Source organism: Palaemon carinicauda, chromosome 14, assembly GCF_036898095.1.
Source record: "Palaemon carinicauda isolate YSFRI2023 chromosome 14, ASM3689809v2, whole genome shotgun sequence".
Classification (NCBI taxonomy): Eukaryota; Metazoa; Arthropoda; class Malacostraca; order Decapoda; family Palaemonidae; genus Palaemon; species Palaemon carinicauda.
Genome location: NC_090738.1, coordinates 136,984,723 through 136,990,957, shown reverse-complemented (window position 1 = coordinate 136,990,957; position 6,235 = coordinate 136,984,723). Strand labels below are relative to the sequence as shown.

The following is a 6,235-nucleotide window of genomic DNA, read 5'->3' as shown; positions in this document are numbered from 1 at the left end:
TATTATGTATTCTTTATTCATTACTTCTCATATATAGTTTATTTATTTCTCAATTTCCTTTCCTCACTGGGTTTTCCCCTTATTGGAATCCCTAGGCCTATATCATCCTGCTTTAACAAATTAGGGTTATAGCTTAGTTAGTAATGATAATAATAATTTGGAGATTCATTAGTACTTAAGTCATAAGGAACCTATGAATTATTAACGCGAAAACCTGTTTAAATAGCATGCATAGGCCTACATATGCAAGTGGCACCGTTCATTTTTATTGTAGGCCTAATGTGATCTGGAACCCAGTTTTGATCGCCTATTATACCAAAATTTTTTATCATAATATAATGCGTATTCTTAATTCATTACTTCTCATATATATTTTATTTTTTTCCTCCTTTCCTTTCCTCACTGGGTTTCCCTTATTGGAATCCTTGCATTTATAGCATCTTACTTTAACAATTTAGGGTTGTAGCTTAGTTAGTAATGATAGCTATAATAGTGATCTGAAAAATATTAAGCCTGAATACAAATGCTAGCGAATAACTGAAAAGATACAGAGCAAAACATAAACTGGAAAGAAATTATCTTCACACATCAAGGCCCGCCTGAACAGACTCTTCGTGTCTGATGGAGGGCGAGAGATAAACCCCTTAAAGTAAAAGTAAAAAAGATAGTAATAATTTGGTAATTCATTAGTTCATAAGTCATAAGGATCCTATGAATTATTAAGTAACGCGAAAATTATCTTTATAACCTTATTAACAAATAAATTCCCCCAAAGCTAAAATAAAGAAAATTTACCCACTCACATCGGTCTTTTATTTGTGACGACAATAAAAGTGATTTTATCTATTAAACTCATAATAATGCCTATTTATGATGCAATATATAACTTATGCGCGAAGATGAAATATATTATAGTGGGGGATTATCTTTGTAATTATTTGGTTTTATAGATTTGAATCAACAAAACATGTTGGACTTATGAAAGAAGAAGAACTAAACCCCGTTAAGGCGAACAATAACAAAACAGTGTTCGTTCAGTTACCTGATATAAAGTTTGTAATCCGGTAAAAGGAAGGTCTATATTTCATTTTCGTTAGTGCTTTCATAAAAAAGAACGTATAAATGAATAGAAAGATTTAAAACTTAATATATTACATTAGTACTACGTGATTTATTTAGTGTTTATCCATAATTTTGTCTTAAAAAATTATTCTTTTCAAAGACGATTTTTGCCCGTACATAAGTCTATTGAACGAATATTACGTTGATTTGAGAAAAGTAGAAAACGCTTCATCGTTGTATTTGTGCTGCAAGAAATTAAAAAGGTAAACATATCTTTTCGCAATTGCAGAGAAAATATTCAATCAAAAGACCTTATGTTCTGTTAGGCAATATAGAACAGAGAAAGCTTTAAAACAGTAACCAAGGGAGTCGATTCAGCTTAGGCTAATCCCTTTACTTACGGTAGGCAAGCAGGTCTTCTATTGGTAAGAAGCAGCATAGGTTTAATTTCCATCAAATTAACAACAACCATCATTTTAGATTCTGTACAAATTAGCTTTGGACCGTTGGCGTACATTTTATGGCTGTTCCACAAGTAAGAACACATACTTGGTAAGGTTAGGCATGAAGGAATGGAGACCTACTTGTTTGAATGACAAAGTATCTTATGGGTTGTATGTATGATAGCGGCCACCTGTATATTTGAATAGGGCTAACTTAGAATACAGCAGTGTATGATGGGTAGCAGAGGAGCGTTAGCCCCTCCCCCTCGTTAGGTAAGTAGGTAAGGAAACGGCTCGTAGGTTAGGTTAGGGAGGAAAGTTTAGGTTAGTTGATGTCCATTTTCAATCCACACGGGAGGAATTGGCCGCTGATATACAAAGGCTCCTATAATACGAATTATAGTGTGCCTGGCCAGCTTAAGTGTAATGGTCCAGGTTAGATTATATCTTAGTTGGAATGGGCTATGGTTTTTATCATATTTCGGGAGTCGCAAGTAGTTGAGTGGAGGGCATGTATGTATGATAGCGGCCACCTGTATATATGATGACGGCTGACTAAGAACATGGCAGTGTAAGGGAGGGTTGCTGGTGTCATTATCTCCCCTGTCAGGTAAGTAGGTAAAGGACATTGCTTGTAGGTTAGGTAAGGGGTGGAACTTTAGGTTAGTTGGTGTCAATTTTTTCCGCATGGGAAGGAACTGGCTGCTGATATACAAAGGCTCCGAATAGAGTATAGGCTGTGTTATAAAGAAGGTTGATACATAAACATTAGGCCCTGAAAGTGTAATGCAATGCACAAAACATTTCTTGCAGTTCCAAATTATTTACAAATTTATCAAAGTATTTGACATCCAGCTTGCACTGTATGGTCAAGGGTTTTTGGCATCCAGAAAAGGTTATGTGCCATATGTAAAAGCCATTACATTTGTTAGAATTGTGTAACAGGATATTCATTTTTATGTATTTCTTTGGACTTTGATTGTATTGGATTTATGAATTTGGGCTATATAACTTGCCGCTGGGGCTAGTGAGGTTATTAAATACTACAGTGCAACTGGGGAAAACCCTACAGACACTTATAAAGTAAAAGTTAAAACAATTGGACAACAAAATGGAAGAAAGGAAGTCAAGAGTTATAAAGCAAGTGCAGCTTGGGGCTAAGGAAATATTGCAAAGACCCATGAATATTACCTAATGTGAACCACATCATATGCACTCATGGCACTACCTTCCAATGGTGCATATTTCTTTTTGTTTCCAATATGATGTGCATAACATATACTGTATTTATTTCCACTTGAAGCTTCAACTAGAATTGTTTTAAGATTTTCCTAGTTTCCACTGAAAACATTGATTGGAATGGATTAAGAGTTATAGTTTCCACTTACATTATAACTTTATGTAACTGAATACTGGCAATGATGGTAATGATAATAATCATTAAATTTATCTTTAACCCTTTAACCCCCAGGCTATTTGGAAATTTCCAACCCTTAACCCCCAGGGGGTTATTTTTTTCCAAGCACATTTTGCAGCATATTTTCTTTAAATTGCTCTAACAGCCTTAATTTTTGTCATAGAGAGGTCAGGTTGGTCTCATTCTCTTGAAATATGCCTGAATATTTTCAAAAAATTTTCAAAAATATGAAAAAAATAATTTTTATGGCATTTTTTGCAAGGACGTACCGGTACGTCCATGGGGGTAAAGGGATGGCTTTTGTGAAACGTACCAGTACGTCCTTTGGGGGTAAAAGGGTTATTTTCAATATTAAACTTACCCGATAATCATGTAGCTGTCAACTCCGTTGCCCGACAGAATTCTATGGAGGGATACGCCAGCTATCACAATACTAGAAGGGGGTGTATTTACCAGCGCCACCTGTGGCCAGGTACTCAAGTACTTCTTGTTGACACCTCCTCAATTATTCCTCTGTCGTGCTTCCGGCAAGACGTTCTGGGATACGCTTATGTTCTTGGAGTATTTTCACGACTTTGGTGAAGTATTTCTCTTTGATTTCGGCTGTCGCTTTACTGGAAACTTCTATATTAGCTTAGTTAGCTTTTGGAATTAATTTGATTAATTATGGTGACGAGAGAGTATGAACTCTCGTTCACCTTTCAATGGCCGACCCTTCCCTTAGACGGAAGTGTTGGTGTCTAAGAGAGTATAGACTCTCTTTCTTAATTTTGCTTAACAAAAGTTATAGATTTATTTTATATCTCTCCGCCTCTTATAGGCCTCTTCGATTAACTTCCTTTTATTATAAACTCATTAAAATTAATTTTTATATTTGTTTATATTCGACCTTCCTAATAGTAGGCGGTCTTTTACCGAAGTTAATAAACTTTGAGCCCGTCATTTCGGTTTTACCTGTTAACATATTATGCTATTTCCGCCACAGAGTTTGAAAGATTTTCTTTGACAGTCTCGTACTGTTTTCAAAGTTGAACTAACGTTTTGTTTTGTCTCTGCAGTTGTTGACGTTCAGAACGTTCAACTTGCACTCTATCGTTACGATAGAGAAAGAATGTTCACGGTTTCACGTTGCAGTAAGAGTAACCGTGTCTAGCGTTTTGTTCATTCTTTCTTAACTTAATGGTTTTGATCCTAATAAAGGAACTTTTCAGTTTTTTTTTCCTTTAACAATAATATGTTTTAACGATATATATGATTGGGCTCTTCTCTCAGGTTCTAAGTCAAGAGAGAGAGAGAGAGAGAGAGAGATAGAGACGGAGGGAGAAAGAGGATAAACGTTTCATTCAAGCCTGCCAGGCGTACGAGTAACGTCGTTATCGTTTTTGCTCTTCTCCCTAGTCTCTTTAGGGGAAGAAACTAAACGTTTCTAGAGTGATCTAGTGTTTAGTCTCTTTCCAACCACTGAATTATCTTTCATTAGATTTTTCTGTTACATTGTAATTCTGTTTTCGCAATTACTAACTTTGAGAAAGGATAGAATTGCGTATTTCAGGTACAAACCACTTAAAGTTTCGAGTTCAGTGAAATAAGTGCAAACAGAAATCAAAGTGATAAGTGATTAGTGCGTGAGGGTACTTTTGTGCGCGCCAGTCGTCCTCCCAGTCCGGGACCTCTTGCAAGCTCCCAAGCCCAGGGGAGAAGCAATGTCGAAGGGCATAAGGGTTCAGCAGGCCTTGATCGGCGCACAGAAGTATTCTCGGTGGTTGTGGGCGTGTCTTACCGAGACCGTCACTCCCACCCGCAGACGATTGAGCCCTTATTTTGCTCGTCTGCAGAAGAGATTAGGGGAGAAAATAAAGGCAGAGTAACGCTGGTCTCAGGTCTCAAGACCTCTTAAACGTTAAGTCCAGACCTATGCCAGACGTACGAAGTTAAAGTTCACAACCCGAATGCAGTCATTGGGTTAGCTCTGACTCTCCTCAGTCATCAGTTGATTACACTCCGCCTAAGAGGAGTAAGGTTCTGCCACAACAGATCTCTGCTGTTAAGGCTTTACCTCAGCAGAACTTAGTGTCTGCCGACCCCAAGTTAACTCTACTGCAGTCCATACAGTCACAACTTTCGGTCTTGATGCGTGAGTGTCGGGCTGAGAGTGTTGCGCCTCCGCCTCCGCCTACACTCCCCCCCCCGCCTATGATCGCTCCGCCTGATCACAGTACCACCTGCCAGGCGTACGATGTTGTGAACTCTTCTACAGTCCATGCAAGCACAGCTTTCGGACTTGATGCGTGAGTGTCGGGCTGAGAGTGTTGCTCCTCCGCCTCCACCTACACTCCCTCCACCTACACTCGCTCCGCCTGATCACAGTACCATCTGCCAGGCGTACGATGTTGTGGACTCTACTACAGTCCATGCAAGCACAGCTTTCGGACTTGATGCGTGAGTGTCGGGCTGAGAGTGTTGCTCCTCCGCCTCCGCCTACACTCCCTCCACCTACACTCGCTCCGCCTGATCGCAGTACCACCTGCCAGCAGTTCCACCTGCCAGGCGTACGATGTTGAGCCACGTGCTGAGTTTGCTGTTCACTGTGGTGTTCAGCCTCCGCCTTCCTTAAGGCAACCTTTACTTTGGGATCAGGAGGATTATACCTCTCTTCCTCCGCCTCCACTTGCTGCTCCACCAGTGATGCAACACTCGGTTGAGGTACAACAACCTCTCCCGTCCATGAGTCAGTCTCCTCAGCTCTCGCTGCAGCGAGCTCAACCCTCCACAAGGCAAGCACCACAACACCTTAGCCTTGCGCCTCAGGAGCCTCAGCTTGCGAGACATTTACCTTGTTCTGCGCAGCCTCTTCCTCATCGCGCTCCGCTCACACCACAGGAACTGGAACTTGCTACTCCGCTTCCGCCAACCGCTCAGCAAGCGCAACCCTTGGGTTCAACCACTCATGCTAGGAGTCAGCCTCCTCCACCCATGCGCCTTCCTTCTGCTTGTCTTTTATTCAGCCTTTGCAGACTGAGCCTCAGGTGTTCCCTCATCGGAGTCTTGAAGAGGAAACCACAACTATTGTTGTTCCAGCTCGTTCTGACTCTGCTGTTCAGCATACCTTACCTCATTTTCATACCATGGTTTAAACCCCATGCAAGCATGCATAAAGCACTCTAGCACTGGTCATGGAATTTCTGAGAAATGTTAAACGCCATGCACACGCTCTGCTTTCCTTACAGCAGGCTCTGCTTACAGCAGGCTCTGCTTACTACATGCTCAGCATACAGCATGCTCTGCATTCAGCATGCTCTGCATACAACATGCT

At 40.4% G+C, this 6,235-nt stretch overlaps 1 long non-coding RNA gene across 1 annotated transcript in view; it reads left to right on the top strand.

The window, feature by feature from the left end:
* Nucleotides 1–1,201: 1,201 nt before the first annotated feature.
* The window catches only part of LOC137653382 (uncharacterized), a 30,762-nt gene continuing 25,728 nt past the window's right edge, over nt 1,202–6,235 (top strand). The window contains exon 1 of the long non-coding RNA XR_011046467.1: nt 1,202–1,325. This is a non-coding gene — a long non-coding RNA (uncharacterized lncRNA). The remainder of the gene's footprint in view (nt 1,326–6,235) is intronic.